The sequence below is a fragment of the Peromyscus maniculatus genome, chromosome 3, assembly GCF_049852395.1.
Source record: "Peromyscus maniculatus bairdii isolate BWxNUB_F1_BW_parent chromosome 3, HU_Pman_BW_mat_3.1, whole genome shotgun sequence".
NCBI classification, from domain to species: domain Eukaryota; kingdom Metazoa; phylum Chordata; class Mammalia; order Rodentia; family Cricetidae; genus Peromyscus; species Peromyscus maniculatus.
The window spans coordinates 158311838-158334711 of NC_134854.1; positions in this window are offsets into that span (position 1 = coordinate 158311838).

A 22874-nucleotide genomic window follows, 5' to 3' on the forward strand; every position below is an offset into this window, starting at 1 on the left:
GTGAGTCTTATTGGCACAAATAATGACTTCATCAACATGGCATTTGAATAGCAGGAGGCCATCATTCATCTCACTTTTGTGTCTCATCTGCCTTGGGAAGTTGGAGAAAGCAGGGCATTTTGCCAAAATTAGAAGCGATTTGAATTGTACATATTAAGAATGTTGACCGAAACTTGTGCGTGTCTGTATTTGAGTCCTTATTGTTGACAGGATAAAACTTTAAAGTTCAAAGAAAGTGGGAATGAAGGGGAGGAGTGAGGGGTAAATATGATCAAAATACGTTGTATGAAATTCTCGAAGAATTAACAGGACTATTTTAAAAGTGAAAACGAGGAGTAGAGGAAGAATAGAGATTAAAAAAAACACACACACAGTGAGTTTGAGTTCATTGCAAAGAACCAGAGGCAAATGGATTGGCACCCTCTGCAGAGGTGGAAGGGGAATCAGAGGGAGGAGGAAGTGATCCTCAAAATACAGCCTGGGAGTTGTTACCTTTGTTCACACAGTCTAAACATGTTGGGTGGGTGACCGACAAGCACAGGGCAGTCTCCTCTGGGAAAGAAGCTGCTGGTGACATAAGCCAAACATTTCTCTTCCTAATTCTCCTGGTAATAGCAATTTATCTTTCTCAAGCCAGGCTGGACACGGAGCACTGCCCGCTAATGCAGACGGGGGACCTTTCTGCCCACCTCATATGTAAATGTTATAATGGGGTTTACCTGATTGAGCGATGCATAGTCTAGTGGGGCTCCCCCAGTTCATTCTCATTCCCACCCCTGCTCACAAAGGCTATTATTCAGGTTTCTGGAAAAGATCAGCATCCAGCAGAGAAGAATTGTCATACTAATGCTTTTGGTAAGCGTGAGTTTACCATAAAATCCAAACTGATCCAAAATCCCAGTAAAAAAGTTCCAGGTGCCTTTGAGTGGAAGTAGCTTATCTACAAGGGACTTAGGCAGAGGCTGTTACTAGTGGTGCCTTGCATTTCGACGCTCATGAATACATTCCCTACACCTAAGGCATATAAATATACATTCATGAAGGAGCCCACACAATTCCTTTATTTTTAGGAGATCACATTAAGTATTTATGCCCCTCTGTCCTCTTAACCAATTCTTTTCCCTAAGGAAAAAAAAAGGTATGTATATAGTGTGATTAAAAATTTACCTTGTAACAAATAACTTCAATTAGCACCTTCCTTTTGCCTGTTCTCAGAGTTAGGCTGCATTGTGAAATAACGATCACTTCTGAACCTCTCAGGCTGGGAAGACACCCTATCAAGGGTGGCAGGCAAGTCAAAACACAATGTAGAGATCATATCAATCAGAATGTCAAATGATCTCATTAGAGGCTCGGGTCTGTACGTGGGTGCCTTTCAACGACTCTGCTTTTCCTGCGCGGAAGTTTAGCAAAGATTAAGTCATTTAGCAGCGACAGTTGGCTAAGGCAGCCAAGCAGGGGCTTAGATGAAATGTGTCAGTCATGTTTCAGCAACTCTGCCTTGACAGGAGGCCATCGGGAGGAACCGCTGCCATACAGCTCCTGCCCACATGGGTGGAATTCTTCCCAGTGAACATTTCTCCTTGAATTTTTGTAACTTGTTTGTGAGCCCTTTCCCCCTCTGACTGTAAATACCGTGAAAATTAATTCCTTGAACATCATAGCCTGGAATTGTTATTTAATATAGTGTAATTTTTGAATGGAACCTCCCTGGATGTCAGAAACTAACATATTGAAAAGATGGCCTTCAGAATTTACATAAATAGTGTGTTGGGGACTGGAAGGTGGCTCAGTGGATAAGAGGGACTGATGTACAGGCATGAGACCAGGGGTTGCACAGCTGCAGGTACCTGTCCCAGTTTAGGGGCAAAGACGGGGATCCCGAGAAAGCTGTGGCCAGCTGACCTGGCAGAAATTTAGACAAGCGTGTGGTTCAGCCAGAGGCCCTGTCCCAAGGCAGTGAGGGGGAGAGTCATCAGAAGACAGCTATTGTCTTGCATTTACACTCATGGTTGCACACACTTGCATCCTCATGTGTAGACACCACACACACAGACACATACACACACAAAGAAATAATACATAAGTATTTCATAATTAAACAATGACTTTTACACATTATCCCATTTATATAATATTCAATTTCAAGATATACTATTATTCTTCACCTTCTCCAAAATATTTTCTTTAAAAGGCATCTACTTTACGCTTATTCAGCTTAATTGTGAGAGTCAAATATTGTTCCTGGCGTTGTCCTCCACTGAAGGAAGTCCAAATGTCTATAGGTGGTACCCAGCATACCCTCTAAACACCTGCTGAAGCAGAAAAGCTTTAGCCTTCCAAGGGTCTGGGTCACAGGTCACAGGTCACTCTAGGCACCATGCCGGCCATTTCACATATGGAGTTTCTAAGATCTGTGACTTCTTTTTCTGGAAGGCTGGTGGTCATCAGATCCTCACAAAACATAGAACCTCTGAGTGTGTGTACATAAATATCACATCAAACAGTAGCAGATTTACCACATGAGGAAGTGAACTTGCAATAAAGGCCATCTGTCATTCAAGGGGTGACATTAAGCAGTTTTGACTTTTTTTTTTTTTTAACTAAGGGAATTAGTCTATGAGAATTCACAAGTTTTATGACTTTTTGTGGAAAGTACTCAAGAAACCAAGCCACACAGCAGTATCTGAACAGAAAAACTTCTCACAGAAAAAGTTGTGCTGGATATGATCACCACCAACTGAAACACAGAACATTCTTGTTCTAATGGATTCTTCCAAGTTAGCCTGTGTTTTCGTAATCTAAACATCATCCTTGGGTTTTACCTGCTGATTCAAGACTTCAGAGAAAGACATTAGCTTGTTAGATGCTTTGATTAATATAAAGAAACAATACTTTTTAAAAAGTCATTTTTTACCTTTATGTGTGAGTGCCTGTATATAGGTGTGTGCACAGCATGTATATGTGGTGCCCATGGAGGCCAGAGGATGCCACCGGATCCCCTGGAATTGAAGTTACAGGTGGCTGTGAGCCATCCAATATGAGTATTTGAAATAGAAAGGATCGGGTCCCCTGCATGAACAGCAAATGCTCTTAACTGCTGAGCCATCTCTCCACACTCCCCAGGGACGATCATTTGTTTGTTTTGTTTTTAGAGAGAAATTTGGCTTTAAAAGTTGAGTTTTATTTTGAGATCTTGAAAAGTTTTAGTAAGTAAACTACCAACTAACACTGATCTGAGGAATGGGAAGACATATCAGCAGATAAGAGCGGTGGAGTAAAGTACATCCTATAGAAGGACGCCTGCCAGGGCCTCCAGGTCGGCCCCGCCCCTTCCATATGGGAGTTTTGGCAGCAGCAGGGTGTGGGTGGATTTGCTGATGAGATGGCAGTCAGGGCAGATTAAGGAATGAAAAAATTCTTCAGAAAGGGACTTCAGTCTTCCGACTGATGGTTTGTTGAATGTGAAGGAGGCAATGAGAAATAGGATAAAATAAAAAGGACATTATTATGTAAGAACTTACATTCTAATTGGAATTAAAGTTCCACTTAAAATGGAATAAAGTTATAGCATTTTAAGGTTATGTAGCACGTTGTGCTTTTCCAGAGCAATTCCTCATCACATTAGCATCACCTTGCAAGGTATTTTAAGTTTTAATATGTTGATTGATACGTTATTTAGGCTCTGTGAATGAATATTGTTCAGAGTTAGAAAGTCAATGACATATAAGACATTGTTCCTGTGTTCACAGAATATTCTTGCTAGGCTGTGAAGATCTTCCCTGTGGGAGGCTCAACTCTCTGAGAACAAAGGTATTCATGACATAGATACTCAGTGTTGTTTATAAAGTGAATATTTGAACATGTTTTGATGAGGTAGTCATATAAAAATTATTTCAATGAGCACAAACTTGAGCGTGAAAGACCACAGGTCCTAGAGTCAAAACTTCTGGCTTAACATCTTTGTTTAGATGATTCTGGAACTCTTTTTTTTTTTTTTTTTTTTTTTTCCGAGACAGGGTTTCTCTGTGTAGCTTTGTGCCTTTCCTGCATCTCGCTCTGTAGACCAGGCTGGCCTCGAACTCATAAAGGTCCGCCTGCCTCTGCCTCCCAAGTGCTGGGATTAAAGGCGTGCGCCGTCGCCACCGCCGCCGCCGCCGCCGCCGCCGCCGCTGCCACCACCACCCGGCCAATTCTGGAACTCTTATGTCACCTTTTCCAGCCTTAGTTTTATTATTATAAAAGTGCAATACTGTCATACAAGACTATTAGGAGGGTGTGCATGAAATGTTTTGCATGCCAAGCTTTTTCTATCCTCACCCAAATGTTAGAATACAGCAGGGAAGAGTTTCAAAGTATGTCCAGCAGACACTGACCATACTGTAGGTGACCCCCTCCCTGACTCAGAAACCTCGATCCAGTACTTAATAACACTTGACTCGCTGAAACTGCCAGGGAGCTTCTAGGCCATCTGTGTCCGTTTGTCCTTCTGACAGTGATACCAGGATATCTAGGAGAGGGTGCAGCATGTGAGTTTGGGAAAGTTGCTTTGGTGAGTGGTGGGTGGCTCAACTCTTTGCCGTCTTTGCTCTGAGAATAGAGGGTCTGAAATGATCTGGCAAGAACATGAGATTCATATCCCATCACTCCTGGGTTAAAATCCTGTTTCTAGTGCTCTCTATGAGTTTGGAAGACTGGCAATGTCTCTGATCATCTCCTTTTTCTCAATTGAAAAGTGAAGTTAATTGTTTTACTGATATATAAGCACAAGTTTATTGAAGCAGAGGGAACACCTGTTTATTGAAAACTAACCAATCCCAATAAGAGAAGTTTAAAAAAAAATGAAACATTTGGAAAATATGTAATGTTCATAGGTCAAAATGATGAATATGTAAGGGGCGAATTTTCACAAGTTGATCTAAGAGACAAGCCAATGGCAGTAGTATTCCTACTGTGAAAACAATTTTACAGAAAATACTAAGTTGATCCTAAAGTTTACACAGTGATTTAAAGATCAGAACACACAAAACCCATTTCAAAAATAAGAAATTCCGGCAAGGAAAGAAATTTCTGGGGGCAGTGGGGAATGAGGTGAGCTCACCAGTTCAATATTGGTGAGATTACTTGAAAATGAAGAAATATTCAAATGCCAAGTTTTTGGAAAACAAAGGTAAATAGATATTGGGCTAATTCAAGAGATTGCCGGTAGTCTAAGATTGTGTGCATGAAACACAAGAATGGTATACGAGAAGAAAATCAATAGAAACAAAAGAAGTTTGTGAATGTACTCTTGGGTAATACAGTGCCAGTGGAAACTCAAAACAAAATAGGAAGCAAAGGAACAAAAAAGCAGCAACTATCTTGTTGATGAAACAATCTCCCAGGTTCTTCAGTGGGGTTTAATCAGTCTTAGCAAGAGAAACACTTACTGGTTCTTCAGTGTTTCCCATCGAAGAACTGGGAGGAAATATTTAGTGCAACCTTTGATGTTGTACTCATTTTATTACTATCAGCATCACTGGGACAAAGTGCCTGAAGGCGGGAAGGAGTGACTTTGCTTTGTAGTTTGAGGTTTCCATCCACCATGGTGTGAAGGATTGATGGTGGAGGTACCTTCTTAGTGCTGCAGGAGTATGAGGTAGCTGCTCACATCGTGTCTATGGTGGTGAGGTAGATGGAGATGACACTCGTTTTGCCTTCCCGCTTCCCACTTTTGAGTCAGTCCAGGACTCCAGCTCATGGGATGGTGCTACCCATGTTCAGAGCTTGTCTTTTTTCCTCAGTTGAACATCTCTGGAAATGAGGTGTGTCTCCTAGGTGATTCTAAATCCAATAACATTGAGAATCAAGATTAACAACTACATAACTTAAGAACATGAATATCAGGACATGAAGCCAAGGTTAGGGGAGGTGGGCTTGAGAATGGGTCATCAGCAGGAGATGCTGCTGGACCACTTGAAGATTTGGAACCATCCAAGGGCAACTTACTTGGAAAAGAAACCCATTTATACCACTTTCTGGGCTCAGTATGTTTATGATAGACAAATAGTGAAATTCAGTCTGGTCATGGGTCTGATTCACATGTCTGTACAGTCACAAAGTGGGAGGATATAGAACATGTATGTTATGTAAGTGGAATGTGGGATGTTGGAGGTTCAAGGATATAAGTGGGGAGGGGTATTCATATGGGAAGGAGTTGGGGACAGGGAGGATATGTCACAAGGAAGCTTGCTATTTTGTAAGCTAATTAAAAAAAATTGGGTCTAGAGAGATGGTCCAATGCTTGAGTGCTTGTTACATTTCCAAAGAACTAGAGTTCAACTCAGAACCCATGTCTGGTGACCCACAAACTCCAGCTACATGCCCTCTTCTGACCCCCATGGGCACCAGTACACATATATATGTGGCATACACACACAGATATACACAATACATAAATAAAAGTAAATATTTAAAACATCATAAAAACATTTGCAGTTTTAGTTATGTACATTTTTTTCTATCTAAAATAACTCTATGGGCTTGTATGTTTGAATACTTGGTCCCCAGTTGGTGGGACTGTTCAGGAAGGATTAGGAGGTGTGGCTTTGTTGGAGGAGGTGTGTCACTGGGGGTGGGCTTCGAAGTGTCAAATGTCCACTCCATTCCTAGTTAGTTCTCTCAGCTGTTCATTTGTTCTGCTATCTGGACTCTAACCCTCTGAAATAGTAATACAAATTAAACACTTTCTTTTATGAGGTATCTTGATCATGGTATTTTATTACAGCAATGGAAGAGTAAGAGGACACAGACTCCCACTCCTAAACAAGAAGCTATCTGCAATTGACACCTACTGTAAAAGAAACAATTTGTTTTCTCCAGCGGGGTCTTAACTGGTATATTAACAACACTTTAGGTAGGCCCCATGACCAGGAGTAGTTCTCTCCACAAAATGAATTCAATGGTATTTTTTGTATACTTTTCTGTGTCATATTGTTTTGTTTGTGCATTTTATGTCTCATTGGTGGTTGCTTGTGTATTTTGGTATCCATCTTTGTGGGGTTTGTGCGTGTTTCTTGATTTTTTTGTTTGTTCTTTCGAAGAGAAAGATAGAGAAAGGGAGTGGGGTTGGCTAGGGAGATATGGGAGGAGTCAGGGGAGGGGAAAAGAATGATCAGAATGTATCATGTAATTTTTTCAATTAAAAAATTGACTAACTCACCAACCACACCACCAACTAATTACACACTAAAAACTTGGGGCACACTGGGTGTCTTAGCTGCAAAGATGGCTGGTCTGTGTAGTGAGAGGCTGAACTTGCTACAAGGCAATTTTGATCATGTCAGTGAAGAACACAAAAGCCACTTCAGATGAAAAATGAAAATGAAGGGAAGGAGAAAGATAGAAACTCTGGAGCTCTATGGGGTGTGAGAAAACCATTTTTCTTTGCAGCTCTAAAAGTGGAAGACAAATGCATTGTGTAGAAACGGGCCGTGTGCAGGAGCTGTGACATGACACAGGTCGTCACGTGTTTTCCCTCTTGTAGGAGTAACCCTAAGGTGGGGGGATCTCACACCATCACACAGGAGCTCATTCCCCCCCCCCCAACAGTGAATGCTTTTAGATGCTAATGACGAGAAACTATACCAAAGTCTGGAGAGAAGATTCTAGAGCTTGAATTCAGTCTCTGTTGTGAACCAGCCTGATGACTAGATGGTGCTTTGACTCTCAGAGATCAACTTCCCAGCTTCACAACAGAATTCATCTGAAGGGATTTATGGAGAACTCCTACAGCAATGAAGCCTTAAACAGGATAAAGGAATTAGTAAGGGCGCATCCATTATTGCTATCAATTACAATGCACCATTCAGAAGGATTGGAGTAGAGATGTCTGTGAGAAGTGAGGGAATGGCCAACACAATCTAAAGCTTTGTTTGCTCTGATATTTCAGGAGGTTCAGTGTGTTGGGATGCATGCTCCTTTCCACACATTTGGAGATCACACATTTGCCTTTGTTTAGATTTTGATCCAGTATAGTTCAGTGAAATGGCTTTAAGATGAACTGGTTTTACTTGTATCAAGCCCTTTATCCAGCTTTGGGTCATCTTTCCTGTGAGGCATATTCAGGAGACAGATAGAGAGTAATATCCTGTTTGCTCCTCAGCATTCTACTATAGAACAGAGGATGTGCATAGTCATACAATAGGAGAGTTGATCAGAACACCTTGAATAACAAACAGCCAAAACTAGATGAATAAAGCTTTCCCCAACCAGTTATCCATCCATGGATATCTATTGAGACCATATATGTAGAAATGGTAGACAAATATTTGTCACCAAATGCCCAAAACAAATATATGTGTGTGTGCATACTTAGTTTTCCCTTGTGTAGCAAAGTGCTTCCCAAATTAATGACCCTTAATTCTTAGCATATATTCAATGAACAGAATGATAGGTGTCACTATGACATTTATATACATTTATACATATATTCAGTCATGTCCACCCACACATTTTCCTCTCTTGTCTCTACTCTGCTCCTGTTGGTTTGGTCTCCTTTTCTCTTCCCAAATACTCTGTCTTCTTTTATGCTGTGTGTGTGTGTGTGTGTGTGTGTGTGTGTGTGTGTGTGTGTGTATGTGTGTGTGTGTGTGTGTGTGTGTGTATAGTAGATTCTGCATATGAAAGAAAAGTATTACTGAGTCTGGCTAATTTTGCTAGACATGATGATCTCCAAGTTGCATCTGTCCTTATTTTGTTCTTATCCGTCACTTAACAGTACTCGATTACATAGATATACCGCGTGTTCTTTGTCCGCTCTTTTGTAGATGGGCCTCTAGGCTAATTCTATAAGTGGGCTATTGTGAACAGTACCACAACAAGAAGATGAGCAGGTGTCTCTGTAGCACGCTTGCACAGCTTCTGCAGAGTCCTGTGGTAGTTCTAGGCATTGACATAGTGGCTTCCACAATATCTGTACCAACTTATATTACCTCTTACGGTAAATAGGAGTTCTCTTGTTTCCTGTATCCTCATGAGAATCTGTTGTTGTTTGCTTTCTAGATAATAGCCATTCTGAGTGGAGTGAGATGAAATCTTAATGTAATTTTTGTTTTATATCAAATTAATGATTTTTCATGTGTTAGACTCAGCCCAGCAGTTCTCTAGACTTGGTTGTGGTCAGCTGCACCTTGGCTGGGAAGATCTGCTTCTACGGGAAAGTTAGATATTAGTGGGAGGCGTGACTTGATATGGCACCTCTCTCTCATTTGTCATCTGGCTACCTTGGAACTGTTTCCATTGCAGAGCCAAGAGTTCACGAGAATGAGCTGAATGTAGAATGTGGAATGTGGAATATGGGATACGGGATGTGAGGCATGGGATGTGGGATGTGGAATGTGGGGTGTGGAATATGGAATATGGAATAAGAGATGCAAGGTGTGGGATGTGGAATGTAGAAAGTGGAATGTGGGATGTGAGACATGGGACGTGGGGTATGGGATGTAGGATGTGGGACATGGGGCATGGGGTATGGGATATGGGATGTGGGATGTGGGGCATGGGGTATGGGATGTGGGATGTGGGATGTGGGACATGAGACATAGGTATGGGACACAGAATGTAGACTGTGGAATATGGAATGTGAGATGTGGGACATGGGACATGGGCATAGGATGTGGGATGTAGAACATAGAATGTGGAATGTAGGATGTGGGACATGGGACATGGGCATAGAATGTGGAATGTAGGATGTGGGACATGGGACGTGGGGTATGGGACATAGAATGTAGACTATGGAGTATGGAATGTGGGATGTGGGACATGGGACATGAGACATGGAATATGGAATGAGGCCTCCAGAGACTTAGAACTCACATGCTGTCATCCCACTCACCAAACTCCACTGTTCAAAGCAAGCCTAAATTCATGAGGTGAAGGAATAGACCCCCACCTTCTCTTAAGTTGACAAATCCATACTATAGGGGCATATCTACAGAGAGATCAATAACTGTAGGCACCAATAGAATCAATTTACTGATGGGTATGGGCATTGGATACATGCAGAACTAATATAACTGCGCTAGAGTCAGACACACTTTAAAATGTCATATAAATGAGCCTTATTGGAAGGTGACTGACATGTCTTACCTTTGGTCTGGTCCTTCTTTTTCTTGAATAATATTAACAGATGTCCAATAAGCTGACAAATCTGTGGAAAATATTTAAAACAGCAGATCATATCTATCATAAAACTGTAGCAGCCAGAGTAATTGAACTAAAGGAATCCAAGCAAATAGCTAGCAATGTGACTCTGCTAGAGATATGAAGATTAATTATCTAGTGGGAGAACCGGGAACTCCTGTTTACAGACAAGGAGTTAAATTCTCACAGCAGCTCGAGAGAAGACTTTTGAATTAATGGCTAATTTCAAACAAAGCATTTAATGTCACCACTTGAAATGTTTCAGTAATAATTCACATGGTTTAATTCTAAGCCACTTATGATTAAATTTCAAATATGCTAAGGTATTATTAGACATTTATGGGAGAAATCATTTTTCCCCCTGCAAATTAAATGTTCCTCTTTGACAATTATTCAAGTTATGATGGGAATTCTTGTTTCCTTTTAATTATAGCCCAAACACTTATATGGATAATGCGGCAAGAAGTTCACTATTTCATTCTGGACCATTATTACCGAAATGCAAAATATCTCAATCTCTAGCCCTTCCCCCTCCCTCTCGGTTTTCTTTTTAATCCCGTGAAAGCATCTGTCTTTGGTTTCAAGTGGAGTACCTGCTGTGCGGGATGCCATGCAAATCCAATTTGTGTGTAACAAAACCAAATGGGCTGAAATGAACTCTGCATTTTAAAGATGTTTTTGTTTAATCTTGGCCATCACTCCTCTTTAATGAATGCATAATCAAGTTAAACTTCAAGCAAGAAACGCAAAGGCTGTGTTTCAGAAGAGACACGCAGCAAACTCTGCCTCTTCCCTCACTGCCCATCTTTCTCCTATCCCTGGCTCGGCAGGCACGGAAAGAAAGATCTTCAACTTCGCGCCACCAGCAAACCGTTGAGAATCAGCATAAGCTGCAACTGCTCTTTTTTCCACTCCCTTACTCTCTTCAAAAAGAATCAGTGTTTATGTCAGGAAGTGAGGTTTTGGGGTGCCTGGCTTCTCACTTCTCTCTCCTTTCTTTCGCCTTTCACGGAATGTAGGGGGTGTAATAGTGTGTAGAGGGAAATATAGCACGAGACAATCCTGTGCTGCATACATCTAGCCTAAATGTTCCTAATAATTTCTTAAGAAAAAACTCCACTGTTCTTGCTTTTGGAAGGAGAAAATCTCCCACAAAGATCTGAGAGTGTCAGGTGACGCTTGACTTTTGCGCAGTCATAAAGCAGCTTAGATAGAACAATTAATCGAGGGCAGGAAAAGAGACAAGCCAATGTTTTGCGAGGGTGACCACCTCATTACTACTTTTCTGAACTAGAAAGCTAAGCACAGAATGTGTGTCCACTAACATAAGGTCAGATCATGTGTGAGTGGGAGACCCAGGGCTGCGACACTGACCTCCAACCCTCAGTGTGTTCAAAGCAAAAGGAAAGCATAACACTTGCCAGAGAAAAGCAGTCTTCAAGAGTCTTTATCTGATAATCTGTCTGCACAAGCTTTGTATTCAAGGGGAGTAGGCACCAACAGAATAGGTAAAATGAGTGCAGATCAAGTGCAGTTTTCAAGCGAATATCTAAGAGTTCTTGACAATGCCAGAATGATGGGATTTCTTCTGCAAAGCTTGGGTAGACAGACTTGTAACAGATAGGAACTGGGATTCAAATTGCTGAGAATAAGTGACTGTTGAGTCCCCAAGCTCCTAAATGGAACATCTGTATCATCTCCTAGAGGGCCCCAGGAACATTCCAGAAGGAGCAGAAAGACTGTAAGAGCCAGAGGATAGATAGGAGTGGAAGGCTCTTTATCTTCTGGCTAACATGGCTGCTTGGATGATGAACATGCAGCAGCTGCCTGCAGAAGACCTGCACACAGCCAAGGCATAGAAGAAGGGGCGGGGGAAGAATTGGGAAGAAGACAGCAGACGTGAGAGGGGGAGGGGAGGGTAGGCTAGGGGGTAAATATGGTCACAATATATGCATGACGTTGTTAAAATAAAAAAATAAATAAAAATACAAGAGTGAAAGGGTGCCCATGAGATTCCTCAGTGGTCTCTTGCTGCCAAGCCTAATGACCTGAATTCTGTCCTTGGGACCCACATGGTGGATGGAGAAAACCAACTCCTAAAGATTGTCTTCTGACCCTCCCCAAATGTGTCCCCCGGCAAAATAAATAAATATAATATCTTCTTAAAGAGCAAAAATCTATAGATCCCAGATCTATAGAACCGAGATCTATATCCATTTTCCTCCTCACCATCATTTACAGAGCATGGAAATATTTTAAAATGAAACTGAATAATTGGACATAAATAATTATGGTTCATGTAAAATGAGTTGGATTTGTTTTATTCTTAGCTGAGAGTCCATGTGATGAGATTCACAAAACTGAGAAGAATGACACTTGTCATTAACCTGAAATTCCAACACTGCAAGTTGTTATTTTTAATTTTTATTCATTTATTTTATTTGCATGCCTGTGTACCATGTACATGCAGTGCTTGAGGATGGCAGACAAGAACATCAGATCCCCTGGAACTGGAGTTACTGATGGTGGCAAGCCACCATGTGAATGCTGGGAGCTTGAGTCATCTAGAAGAAGAGTCAGTGGTCTTAACCACTGAGCGATCTTTCCAGCCCCCACTGCAAGATATTTTAACCTGGTGACACATCTCCTGTTAAGGGAATTAGCACCTTCTTTTATCCTTTAATTTCAAAAGCTAATCAGTTCCTCCTTTTGATTCCTATCAGGAATCAAAATACAGGGCACAGGGTACAATGACTGTACCAACTGTTTGGTGATCTGTGGAATGGTTAGGAAAGTATGGCTGGCCCACAGCACGTGTCTGTGTGTTTTCTGCAATGAGAGCCATGGAAGGCAATAAGACAGCCCCAGAGGAGAAAACATCAAAGAAGTATGCATGCTTTTCTGCATTGTTTGAGGGTGATTGCCCCTATGTTAGCAGCCCAGAGAGCAGACACATCAATTCACCTTCCCAGCACTAAGTCCTTAGAGGTCTCCTGTTCCTAGTCTGCTCAGCTTGTCTGTAGTGTCTTCTTGTCCCACTCAGGTAAAGATTTGACTATTAAGTTCTAAGTTTTTCCATATGATGGCAAGAAGAATTACTTATTTTTTAAAGATGTATTTATATTTTATGTAAATGTAGAAGTGTCTACATTTATGTAAGTGCCTTGTATACATGACAAGTGCCAACAGAGGCCAGAAGAGGATATTGGATCCCCCTAGAACTGGAGTCACAGGCAGTCATAAGCTGCTACATGGTGCTGGGAACTGGACCCAGGTGCTCTGGAGGAGCAGCCAATACTCTTAACTCTGGGCCATCTCTCCAGTCCAGGTAAGAGGAATTATAATCATAATAAATAAACTTTGTTTGGTGAACCTTAATACATAATTTTATCCTGGGCAAATTCTTTTATCTCAGCATTATTGAGCAACTTTCAATTCTACTTCCAGGGGATTTAAACACACGTGTGATCTTTCTCTCCTGTATCAATTCCAAAACTGTACTCTAGTCAGTAGGTCCTCCTGATATCACTCCACCATTTCCCTTTTTCTTGAGACCCACGCAAGGAAGGTTCATGCTAATATTAGTATATTCTGCGCACTGGAGGCCAGAGGCCATGCATAGAAATAGAAGGAGTCAAACAGTCTATTATGTTTAGATTACTTCTGTAGAAAGTTAAATTGCTTTAATACAGTGATCATTTAGAGCAGTGGAGAAAGTCATAGCCCAGGTCTTCAAGATAAGAGTATCTGGGGAAATATGCTAGTTGGTCAGTGACAGTCTATATGTAAGCATGCTGGCTACCCAAAGGTCATAATTATAATCTTTAACAAAATGACCAGAAACAGAAACTCTTTGTGTGCGTGAAAAGCACATATGTTCTTATGTACATGGAAACCAGAGGCCAACTTCAGGTCTTATTTTTCAGGCACCTCCATCTTGGGATTTTGCTTGTTTTGTTCTTTTTTTTTTTTTTTTTTTTTTTTTAGAAAGGGTCTTCTTATTGGGTCTCTCATTGGCCTGGAACTTGTCAAGTAGTCTAGGCTGGCTACCCAGTAGGTTCCAGGTATGCTGGTCTCCATCCCCCAGAGGGATCCCAAGTGCAGGCCACCATGCCCGACTCTTTTGTGTCCATTCTGGGGCTTGAACTCAGATCCTCATGGTCACCAAGCAAGCACTTTCCTATAGTTGGATTTTCCTTTGGGCTGCCAGCTCATGAATAATGACACAGAGACTTATTAATTATGAAAGCTTGGCCTTAGCTTAGGCTTATTTTTGACTAGCTCTTATAACTTAAATTAACCCATTTCTATTAATCTACCCTTTGTCATGTATGGCCCCTCCTGCTTCCTCTATGTCTCCTTGTGTCCCTCATGTGTATGCCTAGATTCATCTCTTCCTTTCTCTCTCTGCCCAAAAGTCCCTCCTATACCTTCTGCCTACCTATTGGCTTTTTGGCCTTTTATTACACCAATCACAGCAATACACCTTCACACAGTGTACAAATATCCCACAACACTTTTCCAACTGAACCAGAAATCTCCTCAGACCTTTCAATACAAGACTATCCAAATCCTATCTTTATATAGATAATTTAGTTGTTAACAACATACATGGCCACTGGGTGTCTCCACTCCTCCTCGAAAGCAGCCGTATCATTTCTTAACTGGCAGGTAGAAAAACAACACATCTTCCCAAGGACTATTCAGCAAGATTCTGCAAGAGTTCGGTGTGTGCCCAGCAGCATTGCCTGGCCCTGACCTAACAGAATGGCTTAGAAATAGGTGGCTGAAGAGACTGAATTCAGTCTCTCTCTCTCTCTCTCTCTCTCTCTCTCTCTCTCTCTCTCTCTCTCTCTCTCTCTCTCTCTCTCTTTCTCTCTCTCTCTCTCTCTCTCTCTGTCTCTGTGTGCACTTGTTGGGGCTTGTCCGTTAGTGTCACTGTGTATTCACTTTCATAATGTGTTCCAATACCCAATTTTTCTAAAAAGCTCTAAAGTGAGACAAGAAGTGTGAGGACATTGGAGGTGAACCGAGTGCCAACGGGGAAAGGTGAGAACGTGGGCAAATACGAACGCTGACCCTTCAGAGTGTACGGAAACTCTTAGACCTCACGGGAATGCAAGATGTGAACACGTGGGATTCTTTCGCCTGCTGCCTGGTCTGCATTTTGGTCTGTCATTCATTCTTAGGTGGGACCTAACCAGATAGCTCCTGTGCGTCCATGTGCCTGTTAGCAGACCACGGTGAAGTCCTGTTGCTTTGTGACATTTGACAAACATGCCGTCTCCAAAGCTCAGGCCTTTGTTGACAAGATGGGATCAGACTATCTGCTTCAGATTCACTGAGGAACTTAAATGATGTTTTATATTAAAAGAACCCGGGACCCAGTGGTTAGAGGAAAAAAAAGTTGGGTGAGGATTTGGGAAGCAATGAAAAGTTAGAAAACGATTTTAAATCTTCAAAAGATCTTTGGTCTAGTTAAAATGGAAAAATGGAAGGATTTAATACTGCTTCCATTTTATTATCTACTCAGAGTTAATGAGAATTATTTAACTCTCTTAGCTTCCCCTCTGTGAATGTCCAACATGGAGAATTATACTCTGCCTTGCCAAAGAGTAGCCCCAAAGACCAGAGAAGTGGTACTATTTTAAAAAGGAAGTACCACAGGTACTCCGTTAATTCTCGCCATTTACGGAGACAGGGAGGAATGAAAATGAAGTGAGTTTCTTTCCTGATGTGTAGCTGAAGCTTGTGCAATGCGGGAACAAAGCGGCTTTGCGCCATCCATCACACCACGGCGTGGAAGTCGGATGGAGCCGACACTGCAGCTGAATTTATCACAGCTGCTCTTTAGCGAGGGCAGGAAACGTTCAGAGACTACAGAAAACCGAATCGTTCCCTCTCTGAATAGAGTCTGCCCGACTCCCAAGGAGGTCTGTTCCTCTAGTTCCATCCCCCCAACTATTTTATACCTATTCAGAGAATGCAATAAAACTTGGTTGTAACTAAAAAGCAGGCCCTGCAATAGCGCCTGTGGCCCCTGCAAGGCTCTTGCAGGAGGACAGTACCAGGGCTCATCTGCAGGAGGAGCCTTTGTGCTCACTTATAAGCACCCACTACTAGGATCCTACTTAGTACTGCTCAGTGGAGGAAGCTGACTCGGCTTTGATATTGTGTATTCTCTACACTAGCACGCATGTCTCCTTCTACAGCTTAGTGTGAATGAATGAGGGAATGACTGTCAGGAATATTGTCAGTTTATGTGATCGCTAACTCAGACACTTCTGATTTGAGTTAACTATGAGCAGGATGCAAAGGATCCCATGAGCCTTGGCTTGGTTGATTCCAAGCGGCCGAGAAGTTCAATAGTTGAAGAAAACCATCCAGTGAGAATTCACGACCAGGGCTTTACTCTTGTAAGTTGGTTTTAGACAGCTAATTGAAAGCTTTTATTGATCATATTTTATAAAAAGAATCCACCTGCCATGTAACTGCACAAGATTCTTCGTGCAGCAAATTATGGGCTCTGCTGCCTTTATGGTCATTGGATAAAGCAAACATAGTTCATACATACACTAGGATGTTATTTGGCTGTAAGGAGAGGTGAATGATAATCTCAGGGAAAGAGATGCAACTAGAAATCATGTTAAGCAGAATAATCCAGACACAGGAAGACAAATACTGTATGTGCTGCTTTCTCTAATGTGGACACTGTATTTAAGTGTGTGTGTGTGTGTGTGTGTGTGTGTGTGTGTGTGTGTGTGTGTGTGTTAATATAGGTGTGCAGGGCATTTGTCATCACAGTAGAAAGGGAACTGTGAGCAGAGAGAAAGAGACCTTAAAGAAGGAGAGATGGAAATAAATAAAGGAGAGTAATGGAATACATGCAACATGAAAGCAAAGGGAGACAGTATTGGGATGGAGGTGGGGGTCCAGCAAGGGTGGAGAAGAAGGATGGAGGGCAGTGGTGGATAAGATGAGAAGAGAGTGTGATGGTGCATGTGTATAAAATGTCATAATGAAGCCTTTTACTTTCTATGCTAATTACAAAACTAAGTAGGTGTATAAATATCATTGGGCCACAATTCCACATTACAATTGTGTACTTTTGTGTAATAAATGCCAACAGTGGAGGACATTACCCAAAGGGAATAAAGACTTGTGTGACTAATTCTGGTTTCCCGGTTTTTGTCCCAAGCTTACCTTCACCTACCCACGCTCTCTCCCATGTCAGTGTCGTCCAGAAGTTAGCTGAACAAATACACAAAGGACAGGTGTGGGACAGCCTAGCAATGCTGGCTCCTCTTTCAGACACGTGCCCTGACCTGCCACCCTGAAGAGTTGTAACCAGCACTTGCCAATCTCTGGATCCCTGATGTCTAAACCAAGCTCCAAACTTCGTGCAACCTAGAATAGTTTAAGAAGTTTGTTGAAAGCAGTTTTTGGGTTTAATTGCCAGATATTTGGATTCACTGGTATCTCTGGTAGGACTCATGGGTTCTTCTAGGGAAATAGTCTTAGTTTTAGCCAACACTTAGTAATTATACACATTTATGGACTATTATGCGTCATTTCAGTACCTGCTTAAAGCATAATGTCAGGCAACTGACAGGGCTACTACCTCAGACATTTGCCATTGTTCTTTCTGTTGGAAATAGATTAATTGTTGAACAAGTACTGTTGATGATTCATATTTAGATGCTTCTCGGATGAAACTCTGAGAAATAACAGTAACTGATGGCTGAGTCGTTTGCATCCGTGGGAGAAGATGGGTCAGGACGCTGAGAGGAAACAGCATCATCTTCCTCCTGGGAAGCCATCATCAGGTAACCGCCCAGGTGGTCTGCTTCGGGCTGTGAACTCCCACATGCTTAGGAAGTTAGAGGGGCTGAGAGCATAGACTTCCTAAGTTTAATTCTTGGCTTCTACTTATTAACAGTGTGAGGTGTGAGGTTTTTTTTTTTTTTTTTTTTTTTTTTGCTGTTTTTTTGTAGTCATTAATTTTTTACATTTATGTATTTATGTTTATATGTACATATGCTTATGAACATGCTCATGGTATCACATATAGACGTTAGAGGACCTTTACATAGAGGAAAACTTTAAAAATTAAAATAATTTCATTAGATGTAACAGGAATCTTAGAAGGTCTTTTTAATAAAATCAAACCTGAAGCCAGGTATTGGGGTGAATGCTGGAAGATCAGAGAAGCAGAACAAAACACAGTTTCCTCACCTCGACAGTTCCTCAGCTGATCCTGTTTCCTCAGACTGGAAGCCTCTGAGTCCTCATCCAAATGGATCTCACCTGAACTGCTTCTCAGAAGCCTGAAAGCTTAACCAGTCAAATACTTCTAGTTTCTGGTCTTCACGTCTTATATATCTTTCTGTTTTCTGCCATCACTCCCTGGGATTAAAGGCGTGTGTCACCATGCCTGGCTGTTTCCAATGTGGCCTCAAACTCACAGAGATCCTGGGGGATTTCTACCTCTGGAATGCTAGGATTAAAGGTGTGAGTACCACCATTTTTTAGCCTAAGTATCTAGTGGCTGTTCTGTTCTTTGACCCCAGATAAGTTTATTAGGGTGTACAATATTTTGTGGAACACAATACCACCACAATTAAGACATGTTTATCTATGTATACAACATACCTTGATCATATCTACTCCCTCGCCCTTTATTGTCTTCCTCGTTCCCTTCCTGGTTGTCCTTCCCTTCTCCTCACGTAGCTCCTTCTCCTTCCATGCCCTGTTGTTAAATGAAAACTCTAGATAGAAGGGGAAACCTGTAATATTTGTCTTTGGGGTCCGGCTTGTTTCACGTAATATCATGATCTCTGGTTCCATCCATTTTTCTGGAAATTATAAACTTCTGGTCTTTTTAGAGCCAAACAATACTTTCTTGAGTATGTATACTTGTGTGTACACCACACTTTCTTTATCTACTCAGCCACTGATGGGCACCTAGGCTGACGGCATGGCTTGGGTATCTATGGTCAATAACACCATCATAAACTCGGTTGTGTGGACGCCTTTCCTGCAGGCCGGCTTACATTCCCCCATGTGTGCATCCAGGAGTGGAACAGCAGGGAAAGATGATAGTTTTAGTTTGGTTGCTGTTGTTATGTTTTCCCAAAACCTCCATGATGTGAGACCTCAGCAGTTTACTAATCTCTGAGTACTTTTGTCTTCCTCATTTGTAACATGATAATAACAATCGTTGTTAGAACATAGACTTATTGTAAAAGTTCTTCAGTGAGTCAGAATTGTGTCTCCCTTGACAGCGCTCAAGGTGGCAGTCACTACTGTGACCTTTAGCTCAGTGCTTGAGGTCACTACTAGTACTCAAACCTTTCAGCTCAGTACTAAAGGTCAGCATCAGTACTCTGACCTTTAGCTCAGTACTCCAGGTCACTATTGGTACTGTGACCTGTCAGTGCTAGAGGTCACTACCACTACTCTGACCTTTAGCTCAGTGCTTTGCTTTCAAAGATGGATTTCCAGATGGTGCAGAGGCAGCAGGATGGAATTAGAACAGAAAGGAAAACAGAGTTCTGTGAGCCCTTAACACATGCCCGTTCACTGGCAGACAGGTCCTGCGGCTACACAATGTCTTTAACGGTTCCACACTTGAATGCCCACTTCCCAGATAGTGTTCTGGGTTTTCTCTGTCTTGCTTCTCAGAAAAATAAAAACAACAACCCAGCATTGACATAATGCCCAGACCTTCCATTTTTGGGCTTCAGAGTCTCTGAAGTAAATACTTACCTGTAGGTGATTACATTGATAACCAGGCAAAATTCCCTGCCAAATTCTGTAAAAAGTCCCCAGACACTAGAAGTAAAAAAAAAAAAAAAAAAAATCCTTAGCTTCTCTATGGATTTTCTCAAATGAACTTGCAGTGACCCCAGAAGAGTGGTGCTCCCCACAGGGTAGTGTTCCAGCCTCCTCTGGGAACATTTGACAGTGTACTGAGGTAGTTGTGGTTTTCACGATCCAGTGGTGTGAACGACACTTACTGGGTAGAAACTAGGGATGCTACAAAATCCCATGGTACACGTCACTGCCACAACAGGGAAGGATCCAGACTGGATGCCTGTGGTGCTGGGACTGAGAGACCTTGGCAGTGTAGAGAGCAGCGCCCTGGGAAGAAGACGGGTGTGATTGAGACTGGTTTCCCAGCTTTGTAAGAAGCCTGGTTGTATGTCCTCTGACTGTTTCCCTGCATCCTCATGTTGTCTGCACAGTGATCCACTTAGAGACCAGAGAAAACTCTGGAGGCTCTATGCACTCGGTGGGAAGACGTGTCAGAGCCAGGGACAGAAGAAGCCTCTCTCCTTCTGGGCTATGCATGTGAAAAATAGCTAGCCAGGGCTTCTTACCGATTCGAGGCCTGTTGCCAACAGAACCACTGTTTGCTTAGGAGGAGACTCACCCCAACACTTGCTTTGGGTCTTCATGACTTTGTAGCTTGGAAGTACCCCCCTTCCATGTTGGGTCTTACACTTGTCCTCCTAAAGGTCAAGTGTTCTCCCTCACGGTCTGGCTGTTTGGTTCAGAAGCAGCAAATTTAAATTTCTTCTTCTGTAGCATAGATTTTATCAAGGGAGACATTTCCTTACTTGGGCGATAAGTCCCTAAAATAATTAGCGCTAATTGAGATCCAGGTAGGCAGCTTAAGCAGAAAGGCTGACAACTAAATCATTCATGACGGTGACCTAGGGACTGGTCTTAGAGCTTCTCATCTAGTCACAGGAATGAAGAAGAGGGGCAGAATTAAGTGACATTAGCAAGTCAACTTTAAGAGCGCTTTGCAGTTACTATAAATAATTAGAAAACGATTTGAGCTGAATGCCACGATACACACACACACACACACACACACACACACACACACACACTACACCACACCTCAGTGGGAATCTGATCTCCACCTAATTACAGACAGAGATCATAGGGCCAGCAACATGATTATTCTTTAAATAATATATAGGTCTGTCTGGTAGCCCAGGGACAAGATCACACGTGTTTCAGTTGTAGACGGGAGGTTCCTTGTGAGTGGCTCTCACTTTACTTCAGTTTCTCCATTACTGAAGTGACCCAACTATTACTGTCCCCTTTCCTGGGAGCAGCGACCCATGCTTCTGGAGACCTATACTCGGAGGTGAGGTCATCACCAAAAAGAGCTGTGCAATTTAAGCAGGTGTGATGTCATTAGCTCTCTGGAGTTAGGGTGTGCTGTTTTGAATGAGAAATGTCCTCCATAAGCTTACATATTTGGACACCTGGTCTCTGGCTGGTAAAGCTGTTTGGGAATGCCACTGGGGGCAGGGTTTGAGAGCCTGTAGCCTCACCCCAATTCCAGTTCACTCGCTCTGCTTCCTGATGTGTTGGAAATGTGATCTCTCAGCTTCCTGCTTTTACCACGTGCTCCTACGCCCCCTCTGCTACCACAGACTCCCCCTCCACGTGCTCCCACGCTGCCCCCTCTGCTACCACAGACTCCCCCTCCACGTGCTCCCACGCTGCCCCCTGCTACCACAGACTCCCCCTCCACGTGCTCCCACGCTGCCCCCTGCTACCACAGACTCCCCCTCCACGTGCTCCCCCCTCTGCTGTTACAGACTCCCCCTCCACGTGCTCCCACGCTGCCCCCTGCTATCACAGACTCCCCCTCCACGTGCTCCCACGCTGCCCCCTCTGCTACCACAGACTCCCCCTCCACGTGCTCCCACGCTGCCCCCTGCTATCACAGACTCCCCCTCCACGTGCTCCCACGCTGCCCCCTCTGCTGTCACAGACTCTTCCTCCACGTGGTGCTCCCACGCCTCCTCTGCTATCACGGAATCTCCCTCTGGAATCACAAGCCAAAGTGAACTTTCTTCTGTAAGTCACTCTAGGTCATAGGATTTATCACAGCAACAAAAAGTAACTGTTAGAGGGTGGAGGGCTAAACAGGAGGTACAAAGAGAGACAGTGGTGTTTGCTACAGAGCATAAGATGTACACAGAGAACTCTTGTCATACAGAGCGGGGGAACAGACATCTATCAAAGTTCATGGGGTTTTGACAGTTTCTTTCTAATCTTGATAGAACAGCAAGTGGTATAGATTGTATACAGGTAAATTTCCAATAATCCAGAAGAAATTAGAGCTACCAAGCCTGTACTAGTAGTAACAATCTTGGCTCTGATAGTCTCTGGAATTTTCTGTAAGGAGACAGAAGAAAGACTTCTTTAGATTGCCCACTTTGCCATTCAGTAGCTGAACAGAGCTTCTCCCTATGTCACTAAGAAGGGGCAGAATGGGATGACACTGAGCTCACATTCAGAGCTGTTTCCATGAACTCCATCCTATACTGTCTCAGACACTCTCAATTCAACCCCAAGTGACTTGTCTTGACAAAAGGTCCTGTGAGAAACAGCATTTCTGTGATTTGTGACTGTAGCCTGAGTTTTCTCCTGTCCCACCTGGTCCCATGGTCCCACAGTCCTGCAGCTGCTTATAAAATAATCACTCAGAGGCTTAATATTATTTACAAACTGTATAGCCTAATGGCTCAGGCTTCTTTCCAGCCAGCTCTTACAACTTAATTCAGCCTATTTCTATTAATCTATGTTTTGCCACATGGCTGTGGCATGGCCAGTCTGCTGGCATCTTGCTGCTCCTTTGGTGGCAGCTGACATCTCCCCTC